This window comes from Cervus elaphus, chromosome 23 (assembly GCF_910594005.1).
Source record: "Cervus elaphus chromosome 23, mCerEla1.1, whole genome shotgun sequence".
Lineage (NCBI taxonomy): Eukaryota > Metazoa > Chordata > Mammalia > Artiodactyla > Cervidae > Cervus > Cervus elaphus.
Genome location: NC_057837.1, coordinates 34567703 through 34591673, shown reverse-complemented (window position 1 = coordinate 34591673; position 23971 = coordinate 34567703). Strand labels below are relative to the sequence as shown.

The 23971-nt window shown below is 38.5% G+C and overlaps 1 protein-coding gene across 6 annotated transcripts in view; it reads right to left on the bottom strand.

Annotated features, from left to right (window-relative positions):
- Positions 1 to 23971, bottom strand: part of ZNF438 (zinc finger protein 438) — a 188099-nt gene that overhangs the window by 108184 nt on the left and 55944 nt on the right. For 4 of the 6 annotated variants that reach the window (XM_043883385.1, XM_043883383.1, XM_043883386.1 and 1 more), the window contains one exon: positions 22271 to 22328. The gene's annotated coding sequence lies outside the window, so the exon portion shown is untranslated. Of the gene's footprint in view, positions 1 to 2716; positions 2845 to 7047; positions 7161 to 22270; positions 22329 to 23971 lie in introns of all 6 variants that reach the window. The other 2 variants (XM_043883388.1, XM_043883387.1) reach the window with 2 other exon arrangements.

Here is a 23971-nt window from a genome sequence, read left to right as displayed (position 1 = left end):
CTGAACTCTCAAATTCCTACAAGCAGGAAGCAAGGCTGGCAAGATTACCCAGTTGTAAACATGAACCATATCTTATATAAAATGATAGATGACTCAGAGTTGCTAGGGTGAAGTCAGGAGTCATTGATAATCATTTCCAGGGGAGTAAAAATAACGCTAGTAAAGAAATGACAGCATTAGGATTTCAAAATTACTATGAACCAGTGAAAGCTATGCACCTCTTGCTTCCTGATTCGGAATGGAAATGCTTACTGCAGTGATTCTATGCCTGCCTCTCTAATATGTGCTGAATAAATCACTTGTCTTTTGAGGCAACTACACCAGGCGAGCTTCCTGCACGTTCAGACCTGACTTAAATGACAAGGTCCTGGACCTGAAGCTTGAGAGTAAAGCCATAGAGGGATGGCAACTTCGGATTCTCGGAAGGGGCTGAGTACATTTAGAATACAGGAGGAATGTAAATCATCTGTGGCCAGAGGGTGAACTGTAGTAGACTAAGATGGCCACAAATTCTGATACCTCTTCCACTGAGAGGCCACTCTATGACCCATTCTCACTGAAACGGGGAGGGCCCTGGCACTGCTTTGACCAACACAATATGGTAGAAGTGATGTGGGGCCAGTTTCCAGTTTTAGACCTTCCTCTATAGCACTTCCCTTCCTATCTCTTGGAAAATTCTCTCTAGGTGTCCTAAGCCACAACAGGACAAGTCTGACTCCCTTGAGACTATGCTAAAAAGGTCATATAGACACATCTATCTTTGTCCACACACCATATATGTGTGTAAAGATATCCTAGATTCTCCAGAGCATCTAATCCATCTACCAAATGAATACCATCCAGTGATCTTAGTCAGTGCAATGTAGAATAGAAAAATTACCCAACTGAGACTTGTCTAAACTCCCAACCCACAGAACCATGAGCTATCCAGAACAAACCATTCAGTGTTGGGGCAATTAATTATATAATAACAGATCACTAAAATAATGTTACTTTGTAATTTACTTAGATTGTTGCGGGACTCACAATGTCCTGTGTCTCCCCTCTACTACCAAACTGGAAAAGGAAGTCTAAACCCAGATCTTATTCAGAAGTAATTTGCAAAGTTCATTACAACGTACAATTATTTGTTAGAGATAAAAAGGCCAATATTCTCAGAGATACTATAAAGCAATTTTCCAAAAATGACAAACTTCAACCAAGTTACTGCAATGAAAACCATTTTCATCTTACTAAATAAGCTACTGTTTGTATATAATCAAGCCAAAACATGCACACACAGGTTGTCCTTTAGTTCATTTAACAAATGCTTATTTAGACACTTACTCATGATTAAAACACGACGAGAATTATAAATATAAAATTAATACCATTTGTAGTAGTCTCAAGCAGTGATTTAAAAAGAGAACATAAAGAAATACTGGTGTATTAAGATAAATTATGAAGTATAGACCAGGTAGTAGCTGTTACTAAGGGGATAACACACATATATATACACAAACACACGTATATGTGTATGTGCATGTTGACATTCATATCCTTATAAATGCAAGAGTACCTGGTACCAGTATGTGTGCATATGCGCATGTGTGCTCAGTCTCTTTGCAATCCTATGGACTGTAGCCCATCAGGCTCCTCTGTTCATGGGATTCTCCAGGTAAGAATACTGGAATGAGCTGCCATGCCTTTCTCCAGGGTGTCTTCCTGACCCAGGGATTGAACCCACACCTCCTGCATCTAATGCACTGAAAGAGGATTCACCTGATTCTCATTCAGGCCTCTCAGCCCATAACCATTCTGATGGCCTTAAGCTGACTGGCGTAAAGCTCCTATTCGTGGAGAAGCCTAGACTTGAGGTGGCAGGACCAAGGTCGTGCACATCTTTGCAGAACGCATGGTACCAGGCACGATGCTGTGTGTGTCATCATTCTCTAAGTATCTCTATGTATTTGTCCACTGATTAACATTACTATTCAGTGCTCTAGGATGGTCCTAAGGTAAGGAATAACTATTTGGGAGAAAATATAAGCATTTTTCCATCATTAGAATAACAAATGGGCTTATTGGTTTTAGGCAATATTAACAGACTATAAGTAATTTGTGACTAAATGTCATTTTTCTCTATGACTGAGCAGTGCCACAGTTAGCCAGCCAGGTGGAAAAAGCTCTTAAGGACTTGGACATAGACTGTTGTGAGGAATTAACTGTCTAATAACAAAAAACTCTGAACAGGATCTATCATTAGAGACTAATAGGAAAAGTGAGAGTTAAACTATTAGACACGTGCTTAATGACACACGTACAAAGCAATTCAGAATCTACAAAAGTAATGTCTACTTCACATTTATTCAAACAAACCTCTACTGAAAGCCGTCCATGTGACAGGCTACCTCAGGCTCTGGGGAACTGAAAGGAGAATGGGAAACAACGACGAGTCACACTGGATTTCTAAGGCAGATCCAAACAGAATCAATCTAAAAACTCCTCTACCTGCCTCCATGGGAAACCACAGATAAGGTGTATAAAAAGTATTTTATCTCACTACCTGAAGCCATGCAAATAGTCTACTTTGGCCTAAACACCAGCAAACTTTAATTATCCTAGAAACTCCTTCAAAGAGGCATTGTTTCATTTCTGTCCCTCCCTGAATCCTTAGGTTCCCAAGTTGGTGGGTGGGAACATGGCAATGTGCTCCAAGCAACAGGAGCAGACTTACCCTGAGCTGTGTTAGAGGGAAGCTCTCAGGGATGAGGCCAGGGCTGGAATAGGTACTCTGTGTCCCTATCCATCAGTAGCTGCTGACATATACAGTGCTTCACAGGAACATGTCATTTGCTCCCAAAACTTTAGGGGGAAAGGAAAAAATAGAAAATCTTTTGCCAACCACAAAAATGCACGTTTAAAAAGTTGTGGAACAAAAATGAGCTGCTGTATACTTTAAAAACCAGATAAAAAGTAGAAAATAAATACCACCCTACACTCAGCTACTACCTCCTGAATTGAACTGAAGCAGAAATGTTGCCATTTCAGCTAAATGGCTTTACATGAGGTAACTTAAAACACTCTACCGATCACGTAAGCTAAAAGTAAGATGGTGGCATCAAAATTTACCCTTTTCCAATCAGAACCCACTTTTCAAATGTGCTTTTAGAAGGAAAAATGTAATCTTCACTAGATCCAAAGGGCTTTCGTTCACCTAGAAATTCACCAGTTCAGGAATCAGAAGATTTTTAAATCTAATTTGACAACAGGTTTGGTTGTTGGCTGCTAATGTGAATTTTAAAACTAATCCGTTAGTGCTCTGTTCTTGTTTTAAATCAAAGGCATTTCTTCTGGGCTGCAAATTAATGAGAACAGCTAGCCTATCGCATGGACCAAGAAGAGGTTTCTAATCTTTAGAAGCAGGAGGTCCGCCTACATACATGATCACCTGGGACAAACTTGGCTAGCGCAAGCTGGTGAGAAGGTTATAGGAGCCTGGGAATGTTTAACATCAAGAGAGGAATTACAGCTCAGTAAGATCAGAGGGAATTACACAGGAAATGTGAACAGTAACCCTTTCATATCTCCATGCCCGCTCCCACTGCCTGTGTGATAAATGAGGTCCTGCAGCCACCCAGCTATGTGCATACACAAGCCAACCGCAGAGGGGGCCTGGGAAAAAGCCATTTTATACACACGCACACAGACACACACACACGGCACAGCATAAATTTATGATGACATGATAAAATCACGTCCCTCCAGAAAAAAAGCCTTTAGCCTTTCTAACTGCCACATATGCACTCCATCACTGCCTTATCCAACAAGGGCCCTAAGTAAAAGTCCCAAAGAAACTTGAAGAATCAGGCGGGGGTGGGGAGGATGGAAGATTTGGCAGACTCTTCACAAGTAGGGAAACGTGGCTCCTCTGAAGCTGACCAAACAAACAGGTCTCCACCCTGGCTTATGTTTAAACATCTTGTTCCTAGTCAGTCTGTAGGGAAAACATTCTTTCCACAATAAATAATATGCAATCAAATCGGAAAATTCTTACCCCATCCTTTATCTACTCTCTGTAGAAGTTTCTTCTGTACTATAAGCCAGAAGCTTAGAGAATTCAACTGACTGCAAACTCTTTTTTTAAAGAGTTGCTTAGGTATAGTCAAGGCACGTTAAAATATTTCTAGTTGCTAATTATGGAAAAGCAAGTGTGACTTGCAGATTCTGGACTTCTTCAGAGACCCCCCTGGTTAGGATCTCAAGAAGCGAAGCTACTCTAGCCACAACTGCCTCTGAGAAAGGAGGAAATGTTCAGCTGCTATAAATAGGTGAGTCTGAAAGAGATTCATTAAAAAATAAAACAACAACAACCAACCAAAAAACCCCATGCTGCTCAAGACAGTAAGAATACATAGGGGGAATAAAATAAAATGAAGGGGAAAAGTGCTATCTTCAGTAGGCTAAGTCTAAAGTATGGAATGGAATTTTACAGGTTACTCTGAAATAAGATTTCACTGGCATAACCAGGTTAGGGACGGTTTGTCACAAAGAGTAGGTCAAGAAATCAATGAAAGTGAATACACAGATGACAAAGCAAATCACCAATGAAAATTAAAAGGCTTGGGTTTTTGGAACTATCCAGAAGAGGGAACAGTAAAACCAGAGAATTTTTTTTTCAGCAATGTGCCTCCTTCAAAGCACACATATTTTTCTCAAGCAGCAAACTATACCAGTAGTGATCCAGTATGGTGACTGGGGGGCTTTCCTGATGGCTCAGTGGTGAAGGATCTGCCTGCCAATGCAGGAGATGTGGGTTCCACTCCTGGATCAGGAAGATCCCCTGCAGAAGTAAATGTCAACCTGCTCCAATCTTCTCACCTAAAAAAATCCCAGGGACTGGCAGGCTACAGTCAAAAGGGTTACTCGAAAGGGTCACAAGGAGTCGGACACAAACACACACACACTGAATGGCAGGTCACACACACACATGCAGGACACACACACATGCAGGACACACACACATGCAGGACACCCACACACACAGGACACACACACACACAGTGAACGGCAGGTCACCCAAAGAGCAACTGAGATTTTCACAGCTTCTAAGCAAGGATCAGTTCCCATCAGAGCCAAGACCAAATGGAAAGTCAACGGCACTCTCTCCTCATCCAGAATTGAGAGCTGACTTGGAAGGTCTCTTCATCATTTTAACTCCATGTCTCCTTCTGACAAACATAAAAACCTCACGCCCTCTTTGAATGTTGAGATTTGAGGATAATTTAAGTATTGCAACCAAAAAGAAGACACAGCAAGGTAATTTCTGGTCATTTTTTCAAACCATGTTCTACTGCAACAGAATTTATTAACAAATACTTTTCTATATAGACATATTAATTAACACCTGTTAACTTTTCAAGACAAAAAAAAAAGGCCAAAATGTTTACAAACACTATATATTAATGACAATGAAAAGATATTTACTGGGACACTGGGTATGTCTCTTCTCTTTGAGTTACTGCAGATGATCTTTTCAGCTCTTAACACTAGGCCTGAAGAAATGCTGGCTGTACTTCAATATTTGTTTAGGCCTTCCCTGGTAGCTCAGACGGTAAAGAATCTGCCTGCAATGTAGGAGATTTGGGTTCGATGCCTGGGTCAGGAAGATCCCCTGGGGAAGGGAATGGCTACCCACTCCAGTATTCTGGCCTGGAGAATCCCATGGGCAGAGAAGCCTGGTGGGCTACAGTCCATGGGGTCGCAAAGAGTCAGACATGACTGAACAACTAACACTTTCACATTGAGCAACAGGGCCCCAGCTTCCACCCTGAAGATCACAGAGCTCTGATACAGTGCTCTCTTCCATGGAATAAAGGACAGAGGAAAGCAGGTTACATTCTCAGGACAGAGGAAACAGTGAGAGGCAAACTGCAGATGACCTCGACAACAGTTCAGATGACAAAATGATAGAAGTATCATGCGATATTCACACATTCACACAACGCATCACAATGTATAAGACACTTCATGGAATTTTACCCCACAACATCACTAAGTGGATGTTAAGGAGAGGAGTGCAGCAAAGGATGAGATGGTTGGATAGCGTTACCGATTCAACGGACATAAACTTGGGCAAACTCTGGGAGATAGTGAGGGACACAGAGGCCTGGCGTGCTGCCGCCTATGGGGTCACAAACAGTCAACACGACTTAGCAACTGAACAACACAAGTGGATATTATTACCATTTGATTGAAATATCACAAAGAGGCCTTTTCAAGGTTCCCCAGCTAGTTGAGCAGCAGAGCTGAGATCTAAACCTTCTGATAGCTGTCCCAGATAGTAAAGATCTTTATTTTGTCAAGAAATTTTGAAAATATCTTTATCCAAACTCTAAAGTCAGAGTACACATAATAAGCAGAATTTTTTTTTTCTCAACCCACCCAACAACCACTCCCTGTCTACAAACTGCCATAAAAATGATTAGTTTCTGCAACTGTAACCTTTTACCAGGATGGCTAAGAGCACAATGAAAAGCATCTTTCAAAATTTAACCTCTGTATATACCCTATGACTGATTCACATTGATGTATAGCATAAACCAAAAAGCAACTATCCTTCAAGCAAAAACAAATTAATTTAAAAAAAAAATCCTGCTCACACCTAGGACTTGTATCCTATAACTGACCCCCAAATAAGGACATCATCACAGGCATGGGCTCTGAAAATCATTAACTACTGAGGAAATGTCTGGGGTGTCTGTTCTTCATTTAGTATGAGTCAAACATGACACATGTACTACCGGCTCATGCCTGAAAGGTGAGCACACCCCCAGCCTCTGGCTTAGCAGAGACACCTACCTCTGGGACTGGCTGGAGAGACCAATGGCACAGAAGAAAGAATCTCACAGAAATAAATGTTATATTCGTAACAATTAAAAGCAATCATTCTGTTTTATTTTTGAAGTTGTACTAAAGAATGATGATTAAATTACATTAGTAATTTAATGTAAATGTGAGACAGAATAAAGTTGGAATTTTACTCAAATAAAACCAGTTTTTACTCACCTCTGAAGTTTATTATGAAGACTGGGAGACAAAACACATGAAAGATGCTAAATATCTTGCCTAGCACATAGTAACTACTCAGTAAATGTCAGCTGTGATCAGCAACATTACTGCTGTTAAAAACAAAAGATATAATGGAAGGTCACACTTAAGTGAACCAGCAAAACATAATACATTTGTGGGTTATTTTTTAACATCTACACAAAACACAAGTATCTTTTCTAGACATACATGTATATAAGTATTCAGAACAAGATTTGGAAGAATAAATGGCAAGAGATGACCCTGGCACTGAGATGGTCAAAGGTAACTTAAATCTGATGTGTAAGGCTTTAAAAAAAAATTATGTATGCCTTGCATCAATAAAATTAATTTTTAAGAAAGCAAAATAGAATAATAAAATTATACAAAGTATTATTGTATTCTCTTCAATTGCACAGCTGATTTCAGTATTACATGAAAAAGTTTATTTTATTTGTAGATAGGGTCCAAGTGAGGTTCTAAAGCTCCTGTTCTTTACTAACACCATTCAAGCTTTATATCACAGACTGCTTTCAACAATGTTCCTAATGATAGTCATGTTCACTACACTAAAAATAACTGTCTGTGCAAAAAAAAAAAAAAAAAAAATCTTCCTTACAATTTTCTTAACTTTTAAAACCATTCAATGTACTTAATTAAGATCCAAGGAGGCTTTCAATATCCAAGAAGTCATACATCAAAACAGCTTTACATGAATGATACCTTTTTTGCCTCACATTTTGTGTGTGTTTATATCTCATAAACCACATACAGAAAGTCAAGTTGCGGATTCATTTTAAGGCCAGAGTTGCCTACTTAAAACCATCATAACAATTTCCAATGTCTTGAGGGTTGCTCTAATTAAAAACCTCTCCTCCTAGGCTCTTCCTAACTTCTAATTCTTTGTCTGTACCATTTTGATGCTGGTTTGAAAATTCTAACTTTCCTTCTCGTTCACAATCATAACTTTGACTTTTTCATCCCATTCTTCTTCCTCTAGATCACCTAAATGGGAGCCTATAAATTGTACACAAACCAGGTCACAAAAGCTCTTATTAACTTCCTCAGAGGAGCAAATAGCAGGCCTCCTGTGGTTCAGGCATGGAAGGACCACAGGCCCAACCAGCTGGGACCCTGCAATTTACAAATCCAGCTTATAAATTAAAGACCTCTAGTGCTGTAAAAAGGGACAGACATTTCAACAGATGAGAAGACAGAGAAAGCAGCCTCTTATTTGACCAGGAGGGCATTAGGCTGAACAGAAATCCACACCTCAAGTTTGTGGGAGGCAATGTGATCTCTTTTAGATATATTTATAATTCAAGTAAGCCTTTCTCTGTAAATAAATGGGGGAGAGTATTTGATCAAAAGGGATCTTCCTATAATTTCAAATAAAAAATTATAGGTATAATTTGTATACTTTGTATGTACATACTGTGAAAATCCTTAAAGAGATGGGACTATCAAACCACCTTACCTGCCTCCTAAGAAACCAGTAGGCAGGTCAAGAAGCAACAGTTAAAATCAGACATGGAACAACAGACTGGTTCAAAACTGAGAAAAGAGTATGTCAAGGCTGTATGCTGTCACCCTGCTTATTTAACTTATATGCAGGGTAACATCATGTGAAATGCCAGGCTGGATGAAGCTTAAGCTGGAAACGAGATTGCTGGGTGAAATATCAATAACCTCAGATATGCAGGTGACACCACCCTTATGGCAAAAAGCAAAGAGGAACTAAAAAGCCTCCTAAAGAGGGTGAAAGAGGATAGTGAAAAAGCTGGCTTAAAACTCAACACTCAAGAAATGAAGATCATGGCATCCATCCCATCACTTCATGGCAAATAGGAGACAGTGGAAACAGTGACAGATTTTATTTTCTTAGGCTCCAAAATCACTGCAGATAGTAAAGATGCTTGCTCCTTGGAAGAAAAACTATGACAAACCTAGACGGTGTATTAAAACACAGAGACATCACTTTGCCAACCAAGGTCCGTCTAGTCAAATCTATGGTTTTTCCAGTAGTCAAGTATGGAGAGCTGGACCATAAGGAAGGCTGAGTGCCAAAGAACTGATGCTTTCAAATTATGGTGCTGGAGAAGATTCTTGAGAATCCCATGGGCTGCAAGGAGATCAAGCCAATCAATCCTAAAGGATATCGACCCTGAATATTCATTAGAAGGACTGATGCTGAAGCTGAAGCTCCAATACTTTGGCCACCGGATTCCAAGAGCCGATCAACTGGAAAAGACCCTGATGTTGGGAAAGATTGAAAGCAGGAGAAGGGGGTGACAGAGAATGAGATGGTTGGATGGCATCACCGACTCAATGGACATGAGTTTGAGCAAACTCTGAGAGATAGTGAAGGACAGGGAAGCTTGGTGTGCTGCAGTCCATGGGGGTCTCAAACAGCTGGACATGACTTGGCAACAGAACAACAAGTTATTATACATAAAGCACTAGACTGTGCCCAATACAAAGCAAAGCATTGTACAATTCTGGGCTATTAGTACTTTTAATATCAGGAATGTGTACCTCTGCGGCCAGAAAGTTAATGAGCACAGCTTACAACAACCACTGAAGGAACAGGTGCCTTGAGACTGCTCAGTTCTTTTCTTAGAGCAAGTTCAAATCTCTTGCATCATTCTGTCCTGTGCATTCTAACTACTGATGTCTTCCTACATGTTTCTGCACACCTGGTGCTCTGCATACCTGATGATGCAACTCACTGTGAATTCTAAATGTCTTGAGAACAGAGACTCTATCTACTTCACCTGTAGTCTCGACATCTAATATAGCATCTCCAGAGTAGCTGCTCTATAAAAACCCAGTGGAAACACAGTATTAGCCATCTATCCATCAGCCTCATTCAAGTTCACTTCCTGAGAACAGAGGCTACTGAATGTTGGCCTCTGCACCCCAGAGGCCTACCACACAGTGGCACTTAATAAAAGCCTACCACCTACATTTTTTATCCAAGTTTCAAATTTATTCTGCATTTTATTTTGACTTATTCACAGCATCTATTTACTGAAACAAAATGCATTTCTGAAATGAAACGATTCTTTTTTTTTCTCCCCCAGAAGCTCTTGATAGAGTGGGAAATAAAACTTCAATAACTTTTTAGTTCTCAAGAGTGATGACTACAGCAGAGAAGCAACGATCTTTTCTCCACACTGTTCTGGATGGCGCCTTTGTGGGAATCATCCTCCAGAACGGAGCCAAAACAAAGCCCTTCTTCAGAAACAGTCACCCTTTGACAGTTGCACAGATTTCATTCAGTCACTGCTGTGTCCTTGCTCTTTCACAATTGTGACATGTTCATTATCTGAAAACTCTCTCTGCCCACCCTACTTGTGATCATGCCCAGCTCAGTTTTTGACAAAAAGCCAGCTTGGGCGGCCTCCTGCTGCTGATCGTGTAAAACAAGATTTCAGTGTGAACAGCTTTTGGACCACTCAGGAGCTCATCAATGAAGGATCTTCACTGTGACCTTAGGTCTGATGCCTGCTTGTGAGACAGCTGGGACCTGGGATCCTTTGCTGCAAGGCTCACACCTGGACAAAAGTCTCCTCAAGCCACAAAATACAAAGAAACTACAAGGGACTAAAAATAACTGTGTGCATGCATAGCTAGGGCAAATTATGGATAAGAAGATACACAAAGACCAAAAAGAACCCAAATGCCACTTTTGAGGAGCCAGGAGCAACAGCAGGGCGTTGGGACCAAAAGCAGGGTACTGGACACATCTCCCTGCACGCAGCATCACCAAAGCGGTGGGCAGAGCACCTAAGCCACCCCTCCGGCCCAAGTCCTGGACCTGCTGCCCCTACCCTCACCCAACATAAGGGACTAGTTCAACCCGCCTCAGGAAGCAAGCAAGGGCACGTGTTATTTTCTCTGCCCTCAGTTGTAGTAGGGGCCCCAATAAAGCCTTCCCTGAATGTCTCATCTAGCCTCTTATCAACTTCTGTTGATTCAAAAAGGCCAAAAACCATGGTCAGTAACAGCTGAAGGTCACATGGCGGATCTATCTCCCAGGACCCTCAGTCTCAAGACACACACACACACCCCAGGGACAAAGGCAAGAACCTTCTGGGAGTCTAAATAAATATCTTAGTTTTCTTAGGGAAAGATGGTAATTTCACATTCCTCTGAGTCATTCTATCACCAGATTACTTCCAGGTGTTGTAAGTGGGACAGTCCACCACAACATGTGTCACTTGCTAATATTAGGTTAGGTCATAAGTACACGAGTCACACATAATCCTTCTAGTTCTCCCTACTCAAGGTAGTAAGAGAAGTGATTTATTCCTCTTGACTGTACAGATGAAATGAAGCTGACTTCCTTGCTTAAATGAAATTAAAAATAAAAATGCTGTCAAGTGGAAATTCCCTGGTTATCCCTGGTGCCCTGGTCAGGCGTGGAGTTTCAAAGTTAGAAAGCATCTTGGAGAGTCATCTTTCTCATTTAACAGATCGAGCTGAGACCCAGAAGAGCTGAGAGGTTTGCCATGGTCACAAAGGAAAACAGAACCAAAGCTAGAATAACAGTCTTCCTGCCACCTCAGCCCATTTGCTTTCCACATACCACACAGACATGAGTCGCTGGCCAAGAACTTCACCCTGACCCACAGCCCTGGAGAGGCTGTTCTCAGCTTCCCCTCACTCCCTGCATCTTGGTAGTCCAGCTACATGATTATCAGTTAAAAAAATAGAGAAAGACAATCCTTCCCTCGCAAAGTAACTTAGCAACATCATTATTTTCTTAAAGATATTATCCCTTGCAACTGCTACAGGCTTGTTCCCTCCACACTATTTCCAAGGCAAGGCTGCATGGCCTCCAAGAGCCACTTCCCTAAATAGTCCTCAAGTATATTCTGAAAAACATGGGAAAGCCCCATATACAAGCACACTTATTTTAGTGGCAGAATGGAGATGACGTCCACTTGAGAAGGTCAAAGGGCTAGGAGCATCCAAGGTAGGGGAAAAGCCTATCAGTGTCGAGCAGAAGGACAGACTCTGACACTGAGCAAATATTAGTGAGCGTGTAAATGCCATGCCCTGTGCTATGGATACAGTGACTGACAGGGACAGCACAGAAAGCAAGATCACCAGTAAATAACATTCCCCACCCATCACCATGAAATCCATTATACTCAATAATCCCGAACACAGTCTCATCAAATATAAAATTTGATATATTAACTTCAAATTTGAATTTTTTCCATTTCTTTCTCCCCACCTGGTCTGATAAGCAGGGAAATGGCCTGAAGGTGGGCAATAATGAAAAGAAAGTGTCTTTTTAAGCTATAATACAGAAATAGATCAAGAAAATGAGTAGTGGTGTAATATGGCATAATAGCATAACGACTTTCTTAAGATTCACTTTGATATACACTTGGAAAACAACAGCAATTCATTTAAAGTTGTGACAATATTAGGGTTTTCATAATTTTTATATGTATAAAAGTTACAACTGTAAAGGTTAACAAAAGGAATATTTTATAAATTATCAAAATTACAATTTAATAATAGTCTGAGATAAAAATCTCAGATATTAATGAAAACTGAGAAACAGAGAAGTAAACCTTATTAACCTGGAGAAGGAAATGGCAACCTACTCCAGTATTCTTGCCTGGAGAATCCCAAGAACAGAGGAGCCTGGCAGGCCATAGGCCATAGGGTCACAGAGAGTCAGACACAACTGAGGTGACTAAGCACACACGCATGCAAACCTTATTAAATTCCTCATTTCCTACTGAGGCACAACAAAAGATACCACCTCATTCTCGATTGGTATGACAGGGACAGCATAGAAAACAAGATCTCTGGTAAACAATATGCCCTACTCATCACCATGAAATCCATTATATTTAATAATCCCAAACACTGTCTCACCAAATATAAAATTTGATATATTAATTTCAAGTTTGATTTTTTTTCAATTTCTTTTACCCCCTGGAAAAATCTACATAGGTACTATATAGATTTAAGGTTTCAAAAAAAATCTTAAAAAATGATATTTCAAAGCAGGCAAAATTCAAAACCAAATTAAACAAAAACAAAATTTAAATCAAACAGTAAAAAGTTTAAAACATAATGGAAAAATCAAAGACATTATAACAAAAACAAGATCAATGAAATAAAATCAATTAAAGATCAATTTTGATAATAAACATAAATGAGTTATAATATCTGTTAAAAGACAAAGGTTCTTCCCAATAGGTTAAAAATATCCAACTATGCTCCAGTTATAGAAAACCTATCTTAAAGAAATGACAGAAAGATAAATAAAGGATAAATATAAATAAAGATAAAGAAAGGATAAATATAGTAAGAAATATCGGGACATATAAACTAAAGTAGCATATTAATGTCAGCTAAAATACAAAGCATAAGATATAAATTAGAAAAAAGTCACATTATTCTGATAAAAGGTACAATCCTCAATTGAGCTACTGACAAATAACATATGAACACAGATATCAGAACAGACAGAAATATAAAGAAAATTAATGGAAGAAATCACTGATTTATATCTCTAAATCTTTGACAGATCAGATAAAAAATAATTATAGAAAAGTTAAGCAACACAATAAATAAATATTTTGGTGTCTTACAAAGAAGGCAACTTCTTTAGAAAGATCTGTGGAATTTTACCAAAATCGATCATAAATTAGTCCATAAAGACATTTAAAAATTAGAAAAGCTGAATGCTGTGTCTCCATTTACTAATAATTAGTACCGAAAGTTTAAAAGTAACTCATAAACTTGAGAAACACTCTCCTAAATAACTACTAGGTCAAAAAGAACTATTGGCATGAAATCATATACTATTTTAGAAATTATTTTACTTGAAAATACATACCAAAATATATTAGCTATGACCAAACAGCACACAGAGAAAAACTTAAAAATCTTAAATGCTTTCCAATTTGTCCAAGGGTATAAACTTTCTGCCATAACAGAAAGACTCAAAAATACAACAGCCAAAATTAGAGACTTTTCTTTTTCCTGTGCCAGTGTGGGGTACGGGGAGAGGTATGTGTCACAAGGTCATTCAGGGACCCAGGCTAACTCTATCAACTTCCACGTGGCTTCTGTCTCTGGACCGACATAGTCTGCTATGCCTGATGTTACATCTTAGCCAGCAGGAAAGGAAAAGAGAAAACCTAGGTTAAGCGGCTTGTCCTTAATGAGGTAACCTTAAACACATCACCAGTCACCTCTCCTTAGTCCAAAGCCATACCCTGCTGCAAGAGAAGCAGAGAAATGTTGCTTTTAGAAGGACAGCCATGTATGTGCTCAGGTAAAATCTAGGAGTTCTATTCCTAAAAGCAAGAACAGATTCTACGGGACACTGGAGTATCTTCTACATACTCTTATCAGTTTTTTAAAAAATGAAAAGAACAACAAAAGAAAACCAAGAGTGGATTATTCATAATTACTTCATTTAGCTGGATTCTTCTTAGTGCCAAAGATATTACCAAATATCAATTAAAGAAATTAAAAAGCTACGTCAAAGAATTCTAAGGATGCTAGGGTCCCATTCCAGTGTATCAAATCATAGGTTAACTAACAGATTCATCTACTCTCTTTTCATGTTTAAGGATATTTAACTCATGTATTATTATTTATATAGTGTATACTAGTTTATCTAAATGGAATTTTTGGGTCAACTCAGCCTTACACAGAGGTCTTCTAACATTAGACAGAAGTTAACCTTTTGTTGGGCTTCCCTCGTAGCTCAGTTGGTAAAGAATCTGTGTGCAATGCAGGAGACTTGGGTTCGATTCCTGAGTTGGGAAGATCCCCTAGAGAAGGAAATGGCAACCACGCCAGTACTCTTGCCTGGAGAAGCCCATGGACAGAGGAGTCCAGCAGACTGCTGTCCATGGGGTCACAAGAGTCGGACACGATTTAGCAACTAAACTACTACCAACAACATTTTGTTAGTAAAATAACTTTCAAATTTTTGGAATTTTTTCAAAACAACATTATAGAGGTATAGTTTATATACAATAAAATATTTACATTTTTAGTGTACATTTCAGTGAATTTTATAAACACATACATAGCCATATAATTACCACCACAGTCAGGATATAGAATACACTGACCAAATCAAAAGGTCCCCTTGCGCCTCATCCAAGTCAATCACACTCCAGTTTCAGCTGCAAATGACAATGTGTCTGCTTATTGTCACAACAGATTAAATTTTTTTTCCTAGCATTTCTGGTATAATAGCTATGGGTAGTAAATGGAATCACAGAGCTTGTATTCTTTTTTGTCTGGCTTATTGAACTCAGTATAATGTTTCTGAGATTCATTCATGTTGCTAAATGTATCACTACCTTAAGTTCTGAGTAGTATACCCCTGCAGAGATATGCCACAACATGCTCATCTATTCACTATCTGATGGACATCTACGTGGCTTCCAGCTTGAGGCCATTATGAATAAACCCGCTTGGACATTCCTGTACAAGTAACATGTTTAAACATGTTTTCATTTCTCTTAGGTAAACATTTAGTAGAAAACTGTTGGATCATGCAGTATTAAAATGCTTAACTTTATAACACACTGCCAAACTGTTTAAATGGTTTATCATTTAGATTTCCTACCAGCAATATATGAAACGTCCATTCTAATATTTGTTCTTTTAATTTTGAGTATTAGCTATTCCGATGAATATCTGATGGTATCTCATTGTTTCGGTTTACATTTTTCTGATGTCTAATGATGTTGAAGACCTTTTCTTAGGCAAAACTGGCCATTTGTTATTTTCTTATGCCTAGATTTCTAACTGGGCTGTCATATTACTAATGAGCTCTAAGAGTTCTTTATATACTCTGGCCACAAGTCATCTGTCAGGTATATGTATTGTGAATATGTTCTCTCTGTTTAAAGATTGCCTTTTCATTTTCTTAACGATGTCTTTGGAAGAACAGAAGTTTTAAATTTTGATAGAGTCCCATTTGTCAATTTTTCTTTTATGGTTCATGCATTTTGGGCCCAAAAAAATCTTTGCCTATCCCAAGTTCACGAATATTTTCTCCTGCAATTTTTTCTTGAAGTTTTATAGTGTTAGTCTTCTATATTTAGATCCATGATTCTTTTCAAGTTATTTTTATATACAGAAGAAGTAAGGGTTGAGGTTAACTTTTTTACATTGAATATTCAGGTGTTCTAGTACCATATGTTAAAAAGACTACCTTGTCCCCTTTGAATTAACTTGGCATCACTGTCAGAAGTCAGCTGACCATTACTAGTGTGCATCTACTTCTGGATTCTCTATTTTATTCCATTGATATATATGCTTACCTTGATATATATACACGCCTTGATCACTGTAGCTTTAAAGAAGGACCTTTAAAATGCAGAGGAAGTCCTGAGATTAGGTACTAGAAACCTTCCAAAACTGTTCTTGTAAATTTTTTTTTCTTTTTTCAGGTCCGTTGTATTTTGATATAAATATTAACTCTCAATTTCTAATTTTTCATTGCTGGTATATAAAATTACAACTGATTTTGTGTATCTTGGTTATACCTGGTAGCTCAACTGGTAAAGAAACCTTCTGCAATGCGGGAGACCCAGGTTCAATTCCTAGGTTGGGAAGATCCACTGGAGAGGGAGATAGGCTACCCACTCCAGTATTCTTACGCTTCCCTGGTGGCTCAGCTGGTAAAGAATCCGCCCACGATGCGGGAGACCTGGGTTCAATCCCTGGGTTGGGAAGATCCCCTGGAGAAGGAGGGAAAGGCTACCCACTCCAGTATTCTGGCCTGAAGAATTCCACGTACTACACAGTCCCAATGGACTATATATACCCCTGTATAGTCCATGGGGTCACAAAGAGTTAAACACGACTGAGCAACTTTCACTTCACTTGTGTATCTGCTTTGTGTCCTTCAAGTTTGCTAAATTCAATGACAAATACTAGTGGTTTTTTGGAGTTTCTTAGCATTTTCTCTATACGTGATCATATTGTCTGCAAATAAAGATCTTTTATTTCTATGCTGCCAATATGCATGCCATTTGCTTCTTTGTATTGCCTGTTACACTGGCTGGGTAACAAGCAATACAATATGTAATAATTCTCCATTATAGAATTAGATGGTGGCTCAGATGGTCAAGAATCTGCCTGCAATGCAGGAGATTTGGGTTTGATCCCTGGAGACAGGCATGGCTTTCTCCAATATTCTTGCCTGGAGAATCCAATGGGCAGAGGAGCCTGATGGGCCACAGTCCATGGGGTTGCAAAGAGTCGCATATGACTGAGCAACTTAGCAGCAGCAGCATGGTGGAGATGGGCATACTTTTTCAACCTTTCCTCTCTCGATGCTTTTGGTTAAATTCTCACCATGTTTTCCAAGTTCACTGACCTTTACCCTGAAAGATCTAATCTGTACTTAGTCCCATACTAGTACAATTTTCATTTCCAATACTGTATTTTTTAAAATCTCTAATGTTCCAATATTTTCTTTTTCTATCTTTTATTTCATTCCTCATTATGTTTATATACATGAACCATATTTACAATAGCTATTTTAAAGGACCTGTATGCTAGTTCTATCATCTGTCATTTCAGGGTCTATTTCTATTGGCTCCTAGTTATGGGATTTTTCTCCTGCTTGTTTATCTATGATGTTTGATTGGATGAAATTCACTGTGAATTTTATGTGGCTGAATGCTGGATTTCTTGTATTTGTTTAAAGAGTGTTGGATTTCTGGCAGACAGTTGATATTGAGGATTAATATGATTCTTTTGAGGCTTAGTTTTAAGTTCTTTTAGGGTTTGTATAGAGGAACCTTTACTCTAGGGCTTTTCTTACAGTGACCTGGTAATTTTTCATTTCTCATGAGATTGTCCTTACAAGCTTTTGCAAGTTTTACCCTATGCATGCACGGTTGGTGTTCATCAGACCTGCGGGGGCACCTTTATGTGTATTTCAGAAATTCTTTCTCTGTCCAACATTCACCTTTTTAAGAAGGAGAGACTTTAAATATATCAGGCTTTTCTATCCTGTACCTTTGTTACTTCCTTCCTTGTTCCATAGCAAGAGACAGGTACTTCACTTTTAAATTTGGTTACTGAATATTAAGGTTGAAAGGAAAACTAAGCTCCCTCTAAGAAACCTGCTAAGCATACCTTCCTAGGACAGGGACAGGCGAGAAAAAGGTATTTCTTTAGTTTTTTTTTTTTAATTGAATACAAAAAAAATTTACAAAAATTGAATATAAAAAAGTACTTATTTAATTACCCTTATTCTATTAATTGTGTTGGTAGATACTGAACTAAAGCCCTAATATGAAGCCCCCACTAAACCATTAGAGAGCTAATACATTTATTGAGGAAAAAAAAAGAGCAGATGTTTGGGGGGAGGTTGAAGAGAGGTAAGTGAGTGGTAGGAGGCAAATGTTTCCTCCAAGGCGACATTGTGATGAACTAAGCTGGGGTATACGTGACAGTTGTAATAACATTAATCATCATAAACTATATCTAGAAAATTATGCTCACTACTGAAAATTGGAAAAGGCCACATATATAAAGATGAAAATATATGCCATCTGTAAATCTATCACTTAGAAGATTAACAACTGTTAACATTTGGCATGTATCCTCATAGAGTTTGGCTAAGCATATACATGTATATACATACACACACACACACATATACACGTACATCTTTGTTAATTTAAAGTGAAATAATAATATGGATACCACTTTTTAAATTTCCTTTTAATTATAAGCACAACTGAGAGTTGTGTGTTTAGAAACATGATTCTACTTTTATTTTTTAAAAAACTTTTGTTGGTGTATAGTTGCTTCATAATATGTGCTAGTTTTTGCTGTATATAACATGATTCTTAACCGGGGACGGGATAATGGTGAGATGAGGGAAGGACCTGCAGGACCCCACTCACCTCCCCCAGCCCCAGACCTGTCTTGATAAGCATCTACTCTGATGCACTGACATTCCCTGCTGCTCAGAGTGGGGTCCATGGATCAGCAGCATCAGCAGTACCTGGGAGCTGTTAGAAGTACAGAATCTTGGGCCCCACCACGGACTTAATCAAAATCTACATTTTAACAAACTATCCAAGGGACTCACATACACACTGGGGTTTGAAAAGCTGAGGCTGATAAGCTTCAACCTGACACTGTCAGTGACAGAACCCACTGTCATTGGCAGCAGCCAGGAGTCTCGGTCTAAGAGTTCTATGCAGATCCATTAAGTCTGAAATTTTATTATACTTCTGAATAGAGATGTTGGACAGGGGGACATAGATAGGAGCCCGGAGCTCATGGGAAAGATCGAGGTAAAGAAATAAATGAGGGGGATAGATGATATTTAGAGTGAAGGATACATGAGTTCATATAGAGAAAAAATGGAGAAAGCAGTCATGGACTGACTGAAGAAAGCCAACTTCCTGAGACCACGAAGAAGAGGAGACCGCAAACGAGATTTGTAATTGTATTTCTATGCTATGCTGTCAAGTGTAAGTCAGACTGGACATTTAGAACCACAGAAGAACACAGCTGGAACTGATGGGGAAAAGTTACAGACAGATCTCTGCCCAGTGTAATGAGCAGTATAATGAATAAGCTGGCAACATTCTCATTCCTCCTCAAAAAGCAACTAGAATTATTTTATATCTACAAACTACAAAATCCACAGCCAGCCACCATGATCTTCAAAGACCACCTTTCAAAGTCATGTGCAGCTCCCCTTCTGCCTCCCAGACTACTGATGAGTCTGGAGAGCTCCATTTCACATGCCAGCCACTCAATTACCCATCCCTGGCCTCTGGCGTGGGTCCTGGCTTCTGAATCCAAGTTCTCACCCCCACTAACCACTTCAAGTTGCCCAGCACTGACCAGGAGGCACACTGAGATCATGTTCCGCAGAGCTGCCAAGAGTTCTTGGCATCTGATCAATGGAGCACACAATGAGTGAGTGTTCGGCAATTAATCAGGTGACAGAGAACAACGACTGACAAGCTCAGGAGCCAGAGGATGAGCCAAGGCAAGGCTGGACCAGGGACCAGCAGACTCCGCTCCACGCCTGTAAGCCTGGGGGACTCTGCTCTAGGTCACCAGTGGGATCAGACATCCTTAACCCAGACGAGTTGCAGTAATGGGAAGTTTACCCCATGTCCTTAGACTCAGGGCTCCCTGGAAGCTGGTAACATTAGGAACCAGACTGTAGGTACTGAACACTGTGGGCACCAAGTCGTTCTTCCTCACACCCTCAGGGTTGGCCTAGAGACATCTGTTATCCTCTGACCTCATCTACGATAATTCCAAACTAGCTCATAGGTGTTTGTGAAGATTAAATGAGACCACTGTAAACAAAAAGTACAAAGCGTACATAGAAAGTATGCAGTACCTATGCGCTACCTTCATTTATATGTTAGGTGACTATAAAATGACAGCCAGCCAGCTGAATGGTAAAGCATGTTTCCAGAAACAACACTTTTAATGCTCTTCGAGCACAGAAGAACAATAAAAAGACTTTTTTGTTTGTTTGGTCTGTGTGGACTATAATATGATCAATGAAATTTCAACGTGTCCTAAAAGAATTTTCTTCCCTTTTTAAAAACTTTCCTACCAAGGCTGGCACAAGTATGTTATATAATTAGGAAGTAAAGATACAAATTCTATTGATATGATATTGATGACACCAATTCTGAAAAATATCATCAAGCAAAAAAACTCTTCAAGGCCAACAATTATTCTGCAAAAGTCATTCAGGCCTGGGTCTGTTGTTGTTTTTTTTTTTTCTTTTTTTTTTTGTTGTTTTAAATGTCTATATCCTTTAAGTACAATATATTTCTATTTCCCTTGATGAAATTTAAGTTTAACTAAAATCACTAAAGTTGGCAACAGCAGCAGGAGACCATTTATAAGGCCAGCAGGGCTATTTAATTTTATTAATGAAAAGTTATATAATAGTTTCAGCAAACTACAGAGCTCCTTTCTTATAGTCTTTTAATATTTATAGAAATTTAAAAGAGTTATACTGCTAGAGTTCATTTTGGAAACTGAGAATTTCAATTATCTGACAGCAATCAATTATTTCAGCTCAACTACAGAAATGGCTATGTAAGAGTTATGCTCATCTTTATTCATACTCCTTCATGACAGGTCAACTATGTCTAGCACTTGACCTAGAAACTCAAGTAGCTGTGACTGAACAAAACCACCCTAAAAGGATCTCAACTCCAAACCACTGAGTCATATCACTGGTGTTTTTGCTTCTAACAGATATACCAAAGAAAAGAAAAAGAGAAACGTAGTACTCTGTGAACCATGTAAGGGGCCTGCTTATGTTAACAGAAAGAGCTGTACTAAACCACTGAAGAACACACACATACCTTAAAGGAACTGAAGAGCAAGTCTATAACTGAGTTCAAGGAGATGTTCACGGACACCAGGTCAATGTCCAGAAAACAAAATCCCACACCTCCCATGAACTGTAAACTGAAACCTATAGTCCCATATTTCCCTGCCATCTCTATTGCATGGAATCTGGGTTTTTCTAAAAGCAGCCATTTTGATTTTTCAAACTGTTATACAGAAAAGCTACTCCTAAACTATAATTTTCAAATAAATCATGATTTTTTGGCTTTAATTAAAACTTTTTATCTTGGAATAATTTTAGATTTACAGAACAGTTGCAAAGGTACTATAGAGTTTCCATGTTCCTTTCACCAAATTCCACCTAAAATTAGCATCTTACATTACCATGGTACATTTGTCACCACTAAGAAAAGGATGTTGGTACATTACTATTGACTAAACTACAAACTTTATTTGGATTTCACCTGTTTTTTCACTAGTATCTTTTTTCAGTCCTGAGATCCAAGCCAGGGCACCACTTTGCATTTAATAATTTCTTTTTAGGACTTTAAGTTTTGAAATATGCCTAACTCATTCATCGTATTAACAATGTTCTCATTATAATTATTACAGAAAATAAATCTAAGGCTCCCTGAAAGTGTGATTTATTGGACACCAGAGAATGTTATATTAAATTCATGTAAACATGGTATTTATAATATTTTTACTGAGAAGAATAAAAGGTAAATCTCTTAAGTAAAATATATTCCTTTGCCTATTTTTGTCACGAACCAATGCAATCAAATTATTTAATGTTTCAGAAATATCTCTTCAAAAAATGCTTGGCACTTACCTATGTCCTAAGGCTCCAGTAAAAAGTCCTAAGATATGGTGAATTCTTTTCATTAGTCCTATAATAGAATATAAATCAAATATAAATATTAAATATAATATAAATATAAAATGTTATCACAATCATATTCGGATAATCCATTTTTATCAAATATATGCAACAACTGTATTCCTTTCATCCCCAAATTTCACTCTTAATTATTGTATGGTATTTTTTTAAGGTAACAAAAGAACTAATGTGAGGAACAATTTCATAAATGTATTACATCTTTAGTTTAAAAATGAAGGCATGCAAAATTTAATACAAGTTTTAAGATGAATAGAAAATGTTCTAGAAAAAAAAGGAGTACCACAATGAATAAAACTGACTAAGAAGAATGCTTCACATTCTTTTCCATGTGCATAATGCTGTGGAAATTACTAACTGGTCACAAACAAGTGAATCACATTGAGGGCACAGCCTTGGTGAGGGGAAAATGGTAACCAGGAGTTGGGGGTTAGGAGATTTTTGAGAAGACACGTGCCTGGTAAAGCATCTATGTGTGTCATTTTGACTGAGACAGTCCCAACTTATGTCCATTGTTGCAATGTCCCATCCAATTTATTATTTGTCTTGGGTTTTCCACTTCCTGGTGATTTTCAATGACAGCATTATAATAAGCCAGAACATTTACTTCCAGGCTCTGCCCTGATCTCATTGAGCGGTGTGAGATGCCTAAGCTGTTAACCTAGTTGTCAATTTAGCCTGTGGTTAAATGTGAAGACCCTGAGCAGTAACCCATCGCTGGATGGGCTGTAACTGACATCTCATTCACAAAGTCAGCATCTGAACCATGAGAAGAAAAGGGAAGTGCACTTGGACAGCAGTAGCCAAGGGACAGCTCAATCCTTCCTTCAGTCTTGGGTGGAGGTGGGAGAAACAGTCAATGTTGCTGCCCCAGCTGTAACTAAGCTTGACGGTGTTAATTTAAGAATAGCAGATGGAAAAAATGTTTTATATACAATATTGATCTACAAAGCATGACTCTTCATTTAGATCAAATGACTGGTCTTGAGATTAATCCTGCTCAGATCTGATTACAAAGTATCTTGTTTACGAAGTTAAGTGACAAGTATTATTCTCTTGGCTCTAATAGAGAAGAAATTCACAGTTAAATGATGCCAGCTTTCTATCCGTTGTCAGGAGATATTAATACATCAAACAGAAGAAACCAGTTAATTCCAAAAATGGTTTGACTGTTTTCATCCAATTTATGGAATCAACATAGAGCTTTTATAAGTCTATTCTGCACTATGTAGTACACCTGACACTGTATAGCTAATTCAGTTAAGAAGTTCAAAAACAAAGATAAAACTATAGTTAGTTCTCATTTGTCACAGTAATTAAGTTCTACAAAGTCATCATGAACACCAAATTAGCAAACACCAAACTACTGCTCTTAGAGGAAACACAGAGTTAGGTTTCTGTGAGCCTCTGGCTTCAACAGCTTCATCAACTGATCAACAAAACCTTGTGTTTTACATGTTTCTGTATAAAGACACTATATTTAATATATATTATTGATTCATTAACATTGAACTCACAGTCCATAGCACTAACTCGTGCCTGAATAAAGCTTATTTAAGACATGTATTTCCTCTGTAAAATACATCACATCGTAGCCTTCTTTCACTTAGGAACACTGTATATAGCACTTCAACA